This window comes from Aotus nancymaae, unplaced genomic scaffold (genome assembly GCF_030222135.1).
Source record: "Aotus nancymaae isolate 86718 unplaced genomic scaffold, 86718_ANA_hifiasm-v0.15.2.pri h1tg000019l, whole genome shotgun sequence".
Taxonomy (NCBI): domain Eukaryota; kingdom Metazoa; phylum Chordata; class Mammalia; order Primates; family Aotidae; genus Aotus; species Aotus nancymaae.
In genome coordinates, this window is record NW_026988431.1 from 12,300,834 (window position 1) to 12,315,424 (window position 14,591).

At 36.3% G+C, this 14,591-nt stretch overlaps 1 pseudogene; it reads left to right on the top strand.

The window, feature by feature from the left end:
* Positions 1–1,737: 1,737 nt before the first annotated feature.
* The window catches only part of LOC105727021 (etoposide-induced protein 2.4 homolog), a 35,417-nt pseudogene continuing 22,563 nt past the window's right edge, over positions 1,738–14,591 (top strand).

Here is a 14,591-nt window from a genome sequence, read left to right on the forward strand (position 1 = left end):
AAGCATATTCCCTTCATAGCCTGTGAGGTGCTCAGGGAAAAGTTTTCCTGAAGTCACAATAAGGCACCCCAAATTGTTTCAATATGAATTTTCTGTATTTCCAGTAAGAAGCACATATTTGTTTCACAGAAATCGTCTTTAGTAAGACTGAAACCCTCTTGCTAAAATTTGACACACTCTTGAATAAAGAGATGCCTCTTATTAGACAATAATATAAGGCTCAATATAAATCTGTTTCTGTAAATTCACAGAAGCTATATCTAACGTAGTGTTATAGTAGTAATATGGCTTGACTCTGTGTCCCCATCCAGATCTTATCTCAAATTAGACTCCCCATGTGTCAAGGGAGGGGCCTATGAGATGGGTTCCTCCATATTATTCTCATGATAGAGAGTGAGTTGTCATGAGAGTGGGTTTTTTGATAAGTGTCTGGTGCTTCTCCCTTCTCTCTCTCTCCCTCTCTCTCTCTCTCTCTCTCTCTCCTGCCACCATGTAAGATGTGCCTTGCTTCCCCTTTGCCTCCTGCCAGACTGTAGGTTTCCTGAGGCCTCCCCAGCCATGTGGAACTGTGAGTCAATTAAATTTCCTTTTTATAAATTACCCAGTCTCTGGCAGTATCTTTATGGCAGTGTTAAAATGGATAACACAGAGAATTGGTAGCAGCAGAACGGGGTACTTCTACAAAGATGAACTGAAAATGTGGAAGCAATTTTGGAACTTGGTATTAGGCAGAGGTTGGAAGAGTTCAGAGGGCTCAGGAAGATGTGGGAAAGTTGTTAAATGGTTTTAACCAAATGCTGATAGTGACATGGGCAATGAAGTCCAGACTGAGGTGGTCTTAGATGGAGATGAGGAACTTACTGGGAACTCGAGCAAAGGTCACTTTTGCTCTACTTTAGCAAAGACACTGGTGGCATTTTGCCCCAACCCTAAAGATCTGTGGAACTTTGAACTTAAGAGACATGATTTAGGCAGAAAAAATTCAAAGGAGCAAAGCATTCGAGCCTTGAATTGGCTTTTCCTGAAAGCATATCATTATATGCACTGACAAAGAGATTGTTTGAAATTGGAACTTACATTTAAAGGGGAAGTTTGTTGAAGAAATTTGGAAAACTTGCAGCCTGACCATGAGGTAGAAAAGAAAAACCTGTATTCCAAGGTGAAATACAAGTGGGATGCAAAAATTTTAATAAGCAATGAAGAGCTGTATGTTAATCATCAAGAAAATGAGGGAAATGTCTCCAAGGCATTTCAGAGATCTTCAGGGCAGTGCCTCCCATCACAGGCCCAGAGGCGTAGGTGGGAAAAATGGTTTCATGGGCTGACCCAGATCTCCACTGCTCTGTGCAACCTCAGAACATGACACTCTTCATTCCAGCCACTCCAGCTCCAACCATGGCCAAAAGGGGCCAATGTACAGACCAGGACATTGCTTCAGAGGGCACAAGTCCCAAGCCTTGGCAGCTTCTATGTGGTGTTGGGTCTGAGGGTGCATAGAAGACAAGAGTTTAGGTTTGGGAACCTCCACCTAGACTTCAGAGGAGGTATGGTAATGCCAGGATGTCCATGCGAAGTCTGCTGCAGGGGTGGAGTCCCCATGAAGAACCTCTACTAGGGAAGTGCAAAGGAAAAATGTGGAGTTGGAGCCCCCCCCCCCACAGAGTCCCCACTGGGGCAATGCCTAGTAGAGCAGTGAGGAAAGGGCCACCATACTCCAGACCCCAGAATGGTAGATCCATGGACAGCTGGCACTGTTTGCCTGGAAAACCCAAAGGCCCTCAAAACCAGCCTGTGACACCAGCTGCAGGGGCTGCATCCTATAAAACCACTAGGGTCAAGGTGCCTGAAGACTTGGGGGCCCATGTCTTGCATCAGCATGCCCTGGATGTGAGACGTGGAGTCAAAGGAGTTAATTGTGGAGTGCTAAGATTTAATGAGTGCCCTGACAGCTTTTAGACTTGCATGGGTCCTGTTGTCCTTTTGTTTTAGCCAATTTCTCCCATTTGGAACAGGAACACTTAACCAATGCCTGTATACCCATTGTATCTTTGAAGTAACTAACTTATATATATATACAGGCTCCTAGGTGAAAGGCACTTCCCTTTTCTGAGATGAGACTTTGGTCTTAGACTTTTGGGTTAATTCTGGAATGAGTAAAGACTTTGAGTGACTATTGGGAAGGCATAATTGTGTTTTGAAGTGTGAGAGGGACAAGAGATTTGGGAGAGGCCAGGGTAGAATCATGTGGTTTGGCTCTGTGGGGTGGGGACCCAAATTTTATCTTGACTTGTAATCCCCATGTGTTGATGGAGGGTCCTACAGGGAGGTGATTGGATCATGAGGGTGCTTTACCTTATGCCATTCTTTTGAAAGTGGGTGAGTTCTCATGATATCTGATGTTTAAAAGTTTGGCAATTTTCTTTTATCTCTCTCTCTTGCCACCATGTAATAAATCTAAGTTACAGAATATACTTGTACCAAATTGTTTATAATATTACCGTATTTTTATGTTAATATTCACGGAATCTGTAGTGATGGTGCCTCATTCATCCTGTATATTGCTTTTGGTGTATTTCTTATCAGTTTTACCTGATTAATACAGCTAGAAATTTATCAACTTTGTTTATCTTCTGACTTACTTTTTAATTTTATTAATTTTCCTCTTTCTGTCTATGTGTCTGCCTCTCTGTCTAGCTCTCTCCCTCTTTGATGTTCATGATTCTTCCATTGGTTTGTATTTTACTTACTGTATTTTTCTGCTTTCCTAGGACTTAAATCAGTTTGGAATTTTTCTTTTCTAAATCAGGCATTCACTGACACCAATTACCCTTAAATACTACATTAGATCCATCCTACAAATTTTGATGTTCTTCAGTTTTATTTTAATTCAGTTCAATGTACTTTCTATTTTTTTCTTTATATGTGTTCTATTTAGTTTCCAAATACGTATTTGGGAATTTTCAAAATGTGTTTTTGTTATTTATTTCTAATTTCATTCCATTTTTATCAGATAAAATACATTATATGATGTGATAACTTTTAAATTCATTGATACTTCTTCCACAGCCAACAATGTGTTTTATGTTAGTAAATGTTCATTGTGCACTAGAAAATAATTTTTAGTCTACTTTCATTGGGAAAGGCATCCAAGCCTTCTGCATCTGTCCTAAATTTCTATTGACTGTTTCTACCAATTTGTGGTAACATCACCACTGCCCACTTTCCTGCCATCTGGCTGCTTTTAAGATTATCTCTTTCTGACTGGTTTTGAGCAATTTGAGTATAGCATCATTTTGTTTTTCTGGTGCTTTGGGGTCATTGAGTTTTTTGATCTATGGGACTTTGTATCAAATGGCACACATTTCAGTATTTATTTATTTATGTACCATTTCCCACTTTCAGGTTCTCTGTGTATATATTAGGCTGTCAGGGTTTTCCCACAATTCATTCATGTCCTTTGCGTTTTTTAAGATTCTTTTTCTCTGTGTCACATTTTGTTTACTTCTGTTGTTATGTCTTCAAGTTTATTAATCTTTTCTTTTGCAGTATTTAATCTGTCATTTATCCCATCAGTGTATTTTTAAAATTTTAAACAATGTAATGTTCATTTCTAGGAGTTCAAATTGAATCGTTTTTTAAGAGAGCTTATTTGTTTTCTTAACTTTTTTAACCTACAGAATACAGTTAATATAGTTGCTTTAATGTTTTTGTCTGCTAATTTTAACATGTTTCAGCTCTCTCAAATCTCAAATTATTGATTAAGGTATTGATTATTCTCTCCTTCTGAGCTGTGTTTCTACAGCTTCTTTGCATACTGGGTAACTTTAATTGCACTCATGAGAGGTGGGGTTAAATTAATTGGATACAGTTTGATACTTAGAGATCTTGTTTTATTTTTTGTTTGACAAATTGAAAACAGTGTTGATTTAGGATAATTATTTACCACTAGAGAGGCATGGCATTTCTGAGTGTTCTACTTAATGCTCTGTAAATTATGAGGTTTTCTTGCCTGGCTGGTTCTATTTTAGTCACTGTGCAACCCTGAGCGCTATTCATTTTGATCTTTTCAGCTGGTTCTTTTTCTGTGCTTGGGTAGTTTCCTCATACATATGCAGTAATCAGTATTCTACTGAATACTTTAAAGAGATGCTCTGTAGATTGCCAGCATTCTCTTTCCTTGTTGTTCTCTTGTCTTGGTTCCTTTGTCTTGAAAAATCTAGACACTTTGCTCTCCCTGTACTCTCAGCTCTGTCTCAACTCATGACATTCACTGGGATCTGCATGGACTCTCTCTTCCAGCACCAAAGCTTGGAACAGTCAAGGCAGTAAGCTGAGGCTACTGTAGGGCACATTGCTGTCAATAGAAGAGTTGAAAGAGCAAAGCATTTGTACAAGATCTGACCTACAGAGACAAATGTCTAAATCTTCTTACAGATCATAGCATGTTAAATACCCAGAGGCAGGTGTCAGATTCCTAAAGTTTTCACTTAATAAATTATATTCCCAGTTTTCTTAAATATAACTCATTAGAAAGTTTTCAAATAAATTAGCATTCTGAACATTTTTTGCTAGGTTTTAAGATTTTGTCAAAAGTTTTGTTATTTATTGTTTGGTTTAGCATAGATCAAAAAACTCAATATTATATATGTCACAGATAAAGTGATATTGATAAAATTACCAAAGTATAACAAATAGATCACATTTGTTTACTTAGTCTTGAATCAGTGTAAATTTATGAAAAGTACTAACATCAATTATTCTTTAACTGAAACTCTCCAATTAATTAAACAGATATTTTAGCAAGTTTACTTTTTAGGTAACTCTTTTTTTTCATTGGTACTTTCCAAAAATTGATGCTCCTTGATATGTGAAAAAAAATCATGCTCTTTTTGATCTCATAACATATTTCATACTAACTGTTAAAACTTTTCCCATAGGTTTCTACTTGTATTAGTCCATTCTTACACTGCTATGAAGAATATTTGAGACTGGCTAATTTATAAAGAAAAGAGAGTTAATTGACTCACATTTCCAAATGGCTGGGAAGGCCTCAGGAAACATAAAATCATGGTTGAAGATCACAAGATACTAAAGTTGACTCGAGAATAGCAAACCCAAATATCCTTATATTTTTTAAAAATTGAGTTTTCAGTTAAAAGCCTTCCACAAAGGAAAACTCTAGTCCCAGAAGGCTTCAGTTGGACAGTCTACTAAGTATCAATGGAAGAAAGAATATCAGCTCTGCACATGCTCTTCCAGAAAATTGACCAAGAGGGAATTTTCTTAAATGATTCATGAAGTCAGCATTATTTTGATACCAAAATCAGAAGAAGACATTATCAGAAAAGAAAATTATAGAACAATATTCATAATGAATGTATATCCAAAAAAGTTTTAACTAAATGCTACCAAATTAAATACAACAATATATAGAAAGATAATACATCATGAGAATAAGTGAAATTTATTTCAGCAAAATACATGGTTTAACATTCCAAAATCAATGAATGTAATTCACCAAATACCGTATTAAAAATAAAAGTCTTATGATAATCTCAATAGATGCAGAAAAAGCATCTTAAAAAGTCTAGTATCTATTTATGAAAGAAGGATTCAGCAAAGAAGAAATAGAGAACTTTCTTATCTTGATAAAAGACATCTATGTAAAAACTTATAGCTAACCTCATACTTACTGGTGAAAGAAATGAAGGCCTTTCTCTTAAGATAAAAAATGCAAGGATTTCTGCTCTCACAGCTACTATTCCACATTGCATTTGCAGCTCCAGTCAGTGCAATAGGCAAGAATGAAAGGCATTCAGATTAGAAAGAAACAAAACTATTTGCAAATGATATAATTGCCTGTGTACAAATACAGTGGCATCTACAAAGGAGCCATTAGAATTAAAGTTAGTTTAGTAAAGACATAAGATAAAAGATCAACATATGAAAATAAATATTTCTATTTTTTTCTTGTCTTTGGAGACAAAGTCTCCCTCTGTCGTCCAGGCAGGAGCCCAGTGGCACGATCACGGCTGTATGTGGGGTTGACCTCCCAGGCTCAAGCAATCACCCTGTCTCAACTTCCCAAGTAGGTGAGACTACAGGCCCACACCACTACCCCTGGCTAATTTTTGTATTTTTTTGTAGAGACAGTGTTTCATTATGTTGTCCAGGCTAGACTTGAGTTTGTGAGCTTAAGCCATTCACCCACCTTGGCCTCCCAAAGTGCTGGGATTATAGGCATGAACCATTGTGCCCAGACATAAATAATATTTCTATACACTGACAATTAATTGTAGAAAATTGAAACGTTAAAATATACAATATAAAATAATACCAAAATATAAGACATATTGAGGTATAAATGTGATCAATAATTTGCAAAACTTACAAGAACTGTTAACACAAAATAATTTCTGAGAGTTTTTTTTTTTTTTTTTTTTTGAGACAGAATTTCGCTCTTGTTACCCAGGCTGGAGTGCAATGGCGCCATCTTGGCTCACCACAACCTCCGCCTCCTGGGTTCAGGCAATTCTCCTGCCTCAGCCTCCTGAGTAGCTGGGATTACAGGCATGCGCCACCATGCCCAGCTAATTTTTTGAATTTTTAGTAGAGACGGGGTTTCACCATGTTGACCAGGATGGTCTCGATCTTGACCTCGTGATCCACCCGCCTCGGCCTCCCAAAGTGCTGGGATTACAGGCTTGAGCTGCCGTGCCCAGCCTCTGAGAGATTTTTAAAAAAGCAAAATAAATATAGAATATAATATTGTTGGATCCCAAAACTCAACATCATCAAATTCTATACAAATTTATGTATAAACACAATATCACTACAACTTCCAGCAGGTACTTTTTATTGACATTGATAAGCGGACTCTAAAATTTATGTAATAATGAAAAAGCAGCTCTGAAAAACAAGAAAATTGAAGGACCTTGACTATTTACTTTAAATCTTATAATATTTTAAGATTCAGTATTAATATACTATTGTATTTTAATATGTATTTTAAATTTATAATTATCATAAACTCTAATAATGAAGTTCATAGACTACTGGTATGAAGATGAACAAACAGTTAAGTGGAACATAAGATAAAGTAAAGAAATAGTTCCACAGTATATAGTCGATCAATTTTTATGCAAAAGCAATTCAGTGAAGGACATGTAGTATCTTTACAAATAGTGATGGAACATGCAGTTATGCATTTGCAGGAAAACAGCTTGTATAACTAATGCTATAATAAGTCTAAATGGAAAACCTCATGTTATAAAACTTCTAGAAGAAAAGATGAAAGAAAAATTACTGTGGCCTTGAATTAGGTAAAGGATTTCTTAGCTGTAACACTAAAAACACACTCTACAAAAATACAGATAAATTAGACTCTACCGAAATTAAGAGTTTCTGCTCTCTGAAAGATTTTAAGAGAGAGAAAAGACAAGTCCTGAATTGGGAGAAAATATGTTTCAATTATTTATCCGACAAACTTTTTGTATTATGGTTTATAAAGTGTTCTCAAAGCTCAACAATAATAAGATATACAACTCAATAAAAAATAAGCCAAAAGTTTGAAGATTTTATCAAAGAAGCTATATGAAACATGAAATAAAACTACCAAAAGATGCTCAACATCATTTTTATTTAAAAAATGCAAAGTAAAAGCACAATGAGATACCACTATGCACATATTAGGATGCCCAAAACTAAAAAAAAAATTATAAAGCCTAATCATAATGGATGTTGGTAAAGGATGGAGCTGAAACTCTTATCCACTGCTGGTGGGACTGTAAAATGGAACAACTGCTTTGTAAAGTTGTAAAATGGGCCAGGCACAGTGGCTCACTCCTGTAATCTCAGCACTTTGGGAGGTCCAGGTGGGTGAATCACTCGAGGTGATTCGCCAACATGGTGAAAACCTGATTCTAACAAATATACAAAAAATTAACCAGGTGTGGTGGTGCGTGCCTGTAGTCCCAGCTACTGGGTAGGTGGAGGCCAGAGAATCGCTTGAACCTGGGAGGTGGAGGTTGCAGTGAGCTGAGATCATGCCACTGCACTCCAGCCTGGGTGATACAGCCAACAAACACGTGAGAAAAAGCTCATCATCACTGGTCATTATGGAAATGCAAATCAAAACCACATTGAGATACCATCTCATACCAGTTAGAATGCTGATCATTAAAAAATCAGGAGACAACAGATGCTGGAGAGGATGTGAAGAAATAGGAGCACTTTTACACTATTGGTGGGAGTGTAAATTAGTTCAACCATTCTGGAAGACAGTGTGACGATTCCTCAAGGAACTGGAAATAGAAATACCATTTGACTCAGCAATCCCACTACTGCGTATATACCCAAAGGGTTATAAATTATTCCATCATAAAGGTACATGCACACATATGTTTATTGTGGCACTGTTCACAATAGCAAAGACTTGGAACCAACCTATATGCCCATCAATGATAGAATGGATAAAGAAAATGTGGCACATATATACCATGGAATACTATGCAGCCATAAAAAAGATGAGTTCATGTCCTTTGCAGGGACATGGATGAAGCTGGAAGCCATCGTTCTCAGAAAACTGATAAAAGAACAGAAAACCAAACACCTCATGTTCTCACTCATAAATGTGTGTTGAGCAATGAGAACACAAGGACACAGGAAGGGGAACATCACACACTGGGGTCTGTTGGGAGGTGTAGGGCTAGAGGAGGGATAGCAGGGGGTGGGGAGACTGCAGAGGGATAACATTAGGAGAAATACCTAATGTAGGTGACAGGGGGATGGAGGCAGCAAACCATCATGGCACGTGTATACCTATGTAACAAATCTGCATGTTCTGCACATGGACCCCAGAACTTAAAGTATACTAATAAAAAGAAAGAAAGAAAGAAAATGGTTTGGTAATGTTTTAAGAAGTTGAATATACACTTATGATATGGCTCAGCTATTCCACACTAAGGATTTGAAATTTTCCAAATATGCAAAAGAAATGAAAACATATGTCTACAACAAAGACCTGTACATGGATGTTTGTAACAGTTTGACCTGTAATAGGCAGAAACTGAGATTAATCCAAACACTCATTAAATGTGAATAAATTATATTATGTCCATGCCTCAGTAATAAAGAGGAATAAACTACTAAAAACATGCAACATTATGGATACATCTCAAAAAATTAAACTAAATGAGAAAGGGCAGGTATCAAGCAACAGCATAAAATTTAATTTCATTAATACAAAATTATAGGAAATATAAATTAATTTACATAGCTAGAGAATCAGTGACTGCCTGAAGGTGGCTAGAATAAGGAGAGGTAGGAATGAGAAACCCTGAAGTGGTACAAGAAGACTTTGGGAGTTAAGAATATATTCAATAGGCTGACACGGTGGTTCACAACTGTAATCCCAGCACTTTGGGAGGCCAAGGTAGGCAAATAACAAGGTCAGGAGTTCAAGACTAGCTTGGGCAACATAGTGAAACTCCATCTCTACTAAAAATACAAAAATTAGCTGGGCGTGGTAGTGGGCATCTGTAATCACAGCTACTCAGGAGGCTGAGGCAGAAGAATTGCTTGAATTCAGGAGGCAGAGGTTGCAATGAACCTAGATCATATCATTGCACTACAGCCTGGGAGACACAGTGAGATGCCATCTCAAAAAAAAGAAAAAGAATATATTCAATAAATTGGGTGTACTGATGGTCTCACAGGTGCATACATATATAGCATCTTATCATGTTACACATTTTCAATATATACAGTTTTATTTCAATTACACATTTAAAAAGCTGTTAGAAGATCTTTATTTCATATTATTTTTTCTCAATCTCAAAATTATAATTTATAGAAATATTTAGAATTCTACCAAAGCACAGTTAAGAAAACATATAGTGAATTTGTTCTCTGATATAACCATACATATTCCTAACTAACCCCAACTTCCTTAAATGAATGTGAGTATATTTACATCTATACACACTTACATACATACACATATATGTGTGTGTATATATATATTTGTGTGTGTATATATATACACACACACACATATTAGTATTCAGAAGTAATTTACGTGAAAGGCATCAAAATCTTAATTTTTATTTTGCGCAGCATCTTTATAAATATATTTCTTGGCAAACAGAAGTGCTCAATTTTCCTTCTTAACAGTCTGCTTTCCTTTCAACGACTTTCTCTTTATTTGATGATACTTGTTCTGAAAGTCAAAGGATATCCTAATGAAAGCTCCTCTTAGCATTGTGTTTCTAGAATCTGCTGTGCATCTAGGCCACACTAACATGCTTGGTGGGGTTGCATTTTCCCCTAAACACCTCACTGACAAAGCAGATTAGTTGTATGACTGAAATATTTCCCTGTTAAGTATCTCTTCAGTCTTTCTGCAATTCTAGCATCAGGGAAAAGAAAATGTAATGTTTCCATGTGTTTTATTTTAATTGAATCAGCTGCAAGAACAAAATACTTTTCCTTTTCAGATTGAGAGAAAATTGCTGCCTTGGTTCCAAATCACTGCTTGGTAACCAAATAGCTCTTTTCAACCTAGATTTATTATATTTCTACTTTCATGTGGAAAAATTTTGCAGTCACTGTTGTTTGGAACATTAGTTGGTAAACTCTTTTCCTGCCTGACACTTTCCTCATTAGGCCACTGAGAAAATTAAACTGATTCTATCACTCTCTTTCCTAATACACTGGTAATACTTTATGTGCTATAGGCTGAGAGAGAGGAAATTTAACTGTGACTTCTAAGAACTATCTTCCCATTAGGGTAACAAAATATTTTATGTTCCTGTCAGGGTGGATGTGGTGGAATGACTGAGAAGCATATTTTTTAATCTCATCACCTACAAGCTGTGGTAAATCTCCAGATGTACCCCTAGCGTTGTTCCTAGAACAATGTCTGAGACCTTTTAAAACAAATATATGAAGGGGCCAAATATTTCCTAATTAGAACTTTCATGTGCTCTAGGTTTTAATCAGCAGTCACTTTGAGACAGTCCTTTACAATCACATTAGAGAATTTATGCCCTTGGGTAAGACTTTCCCTGCCTGGGATTAAGGTGTGAAGAACATAGCCTTTGGGGTAAGAAACACCACTACATTTTGCTTTGCCACTTCCTGTTTGATATATTCTTAAGTTTCTTCAAGTATCTGTTTACGCTTCTGTGATACAGTGTTAATAATTTTAGTTAGAGGAAAGCTAAATTTAGCCATAAACAGATGCAAAAGCAATGACTTAATTAAATAAGCAAGAAGTTTATTCTTTCCCACAAAGCAGTCCAGAGTTGAAGACAAGATGGCTTTGTAATCTTCAAGACACAGCTTCTGTCTCTGGTATCAAGGCTGTTGTTTATCATCTCCAGCCAATGGAAAGTGTAAGGAGGAAAATGAAGGTAAGTCATTTTCACATTGAAGATTCTATACAAGGTGCACAGTCAACACTCCTGCTTTCTTCCTATTGGCCAGGGCTTGGTCACAAGGCCCATGTGGGTGCATGGAAGCCTGAGAGAGAGCATCTCCAGCTGGGAGGCCCTGTGCACAGCTAAAACTTGAAGATATCTCTTTCTAAAAGGAAGAAGGAATAAAAGCAAATAAATAATCTACATTTACTAGCTATTACATAGGTTGCAAATATGTTTTCTAGGTCTGGCACTTGCATTTTAGATTTTCTTATGATGTTTTGTCACATGGAGATTTTCATTTTTTATTTGACTTTAAAGAAATAATTTCCTTTTTTTGTATGAATGCTTACATGTGTTTGTTTTTTAAAGGTTGTAAAACATTCCTTTATAGGAGCTTTTAAATGTTTGAAAGTTTCTTTTTAGTCATTTTGATCTTTAATGCATCTGGAATTTATATATTATAATATGAGGTGTGAAGAAACAGTCTAATTTTATTTCTTCTATGGAGAACTAATTACTATAACTCTTATTGACTACTTCATCTTTTCTGAATTTCTTCCTCTTCTCCTTTGTCTCTTATACTTTCTGTTTTTTGGGTTTTTTTTTTCCAATACACAAATACAGTTTTGCAAATAGTGATAAAGTGAACTCCCAGGTAGCAATGATTCAAGTCAAGCCTATTCCCTTGTATTTTATATTTCATATTCACTTCTCTTTTCAAGTTTATTCCATTCCCACACCCACCCATTTTTACACTTCTTTCTTTTCCTCATTTGCCCTTTATCTTTCTCCTCCTGCTGCTCCTCCTTCTTCTCCTCCTTCTCCTTCTTCTTCTTTTTTTTTTGAGACGGAGTTTTGCTCTTGTTGCCAAGACTGGAGTGCAATGGTGTGATATTGGCTCACCGCAACCTCCACCTCCCAGGTTCAAGCGATTTTCCTCCCTCAGCCTCCTGAGTAGCTGGGATTACAGGCGCCCACCACCATGCCTAGCTAATTTTGTATTTTTTGTAGAGATGGGGTTTCTCCATTGTTGGTCAGGCTGGTCTCGAACTCCTGATCTCAGATGATCTGCCTGCCTTGGTCTCCCAAAGTTTTCTCTTCCTTCTTCTTTTCCCCTCCGTCTCCTCTTCTGCATCCCACTCTTCCTCCTATTTTCATGTGACTATAATACTAAATTAGTGCGTGTACTAAGTTTTGAAAAATTCAAACTTATATGTCTAACTAAAATAATAAGCAAATTAGTAATCCTTCCCTCTAAAGTCCAGGGAATTCTAAAAAATTATAGCTAGCTAGGAACCTAGACAGTTGCATATGTATATATTCATATATATATGTATACACACATAACTATATAAATGTATAATATATATAATATTTGTATATGGCATATAAACATACATTATATAATAAATAAGTGTATGTATATAAATAAATAAATATAAATATATATACTTAATAATCTAGGATATAATTAAACATATATGTCAAAGCAAATAAGACTAGCATGTTTTTATTTTAAAGGCCTAATTTCCTTACAGTGAATTAAAAAATCAGTCTAAGTTCAAGCAAGTTTATAATAACTACTGATCCCATTACACTCTCATTCAGAGATGATGACAATATATTGAGTGTGGAGACACAGAAAACAATACACCTAATATTGCGCTTTGACAGGCTGTAATAAAGAAGCAGCCTGAAGGTCTGCCTGACCACCCTGCAAGTCTCTCAATCCTTTGTCTCTCCTAAAACACAGGATAAAGCCTTTCTGAAATTTCCTTATCTACCTAGAAAGCAGAACTTTACAGAGAAACACAATTGCCTTTGATCCCTTCCCTGAAATTTCATAAAATAGATAAGATTAAAATTCACATCAAAGAGAAAGATGTTGAAAATTAAACACCAAACCTAAATCACAGATAAACTTTGTCTCAAACGACTACATGTTCTCAGGTCCCAATTCAATTCTAGAAGAGAATCATCTACAACCAATTACCTGGTCTTCAGCCCCCACTCTTCAAATCCCCTTCCAATGAAGAGGGTATTTAGATATCAACTATCTGGTCCTTTCTTTGAATTTTTATGTTTTGTATAACTTCCGTGAACATGTGTACACATAATAAATTTATTATGCTTTTCTTGTGTGAACTTTTCTTAAAGGCATGTCAGCCATAACCCTTAATGACGAAAAATAAAAAGATTACTTCCGGCCGGGCGCGGTGGCTCAAGCTGGTAATTCCAGCACTTTGGGAGGCCAAGGCGGGTGGATCATGACGTCAAGAGATCGAGGCCATCCTGGTCAACATGGTGAAACCCTGTCTCTACTAAAAATACAAAAAATTAGCTGGGCATGGTGGGGCGTGCCTGTAATCCCAGCTACTCAGGAGGCTGAGGCAGGAGAATTGCCTGAACCCAGGAGGCGGAGGTTGCGGTGAGCCGAGATTGCGCCATTGCACTCCAGCCTGGGTAACAAGAGCAAAACTCCGTCTCAAAAAAAAAAAAAAAAAAAAAAAGATTACTTCCTTCCCACCTCTAAATTAGTTAATTTCAAATTTACCAAAATTGTCATTCTTTTTCATGAATATGTAATGTATCTGACATAGTTACAAAATTCAGCTAAAATAGTTCTTTGATTTCCATAAGGTACCATAATAAATATTAAGCAAATAACTTGAGATGTGATTTTAGTTCACTGAGAATTGAGGGGCTCTTGACTTGAAGGACTCAGCACCCTTCTACGTACGCTTCCCTGACAGCCCATTTAATCTCCCAGTAGCTATAACACAAAGATAATTTTTTATCTCAAAAACATATTGTTGTGTTTTCCCTGAGGCTGTATCCACATGTAATAATTATTTTACTTTGTTAAGATAAATAAGAACAAATGGTTTTCGCTGAACTTTCAAAGCATGATTTAATCAGATTAAGAAAAAAGAAAAAAAAAGGACCCAACCTAGTTAAAAGGCGTAAGTGGCAACCTTTATTGAAAAGTCACTTGATTTTTGCTCTTTGGAGATTTTAGTGTCATCAGATCACTCTTAAGAAATGTTAAGATTATCCAATTGACATCAGTTGAATTTTAAACTCTGGAGAAATTGCATGTACTCTGCAAACCATTCTGGCTTCTTGGTGGGTCTCATTTTACTTTTTAGAAAAAAATAGAAAACAAAA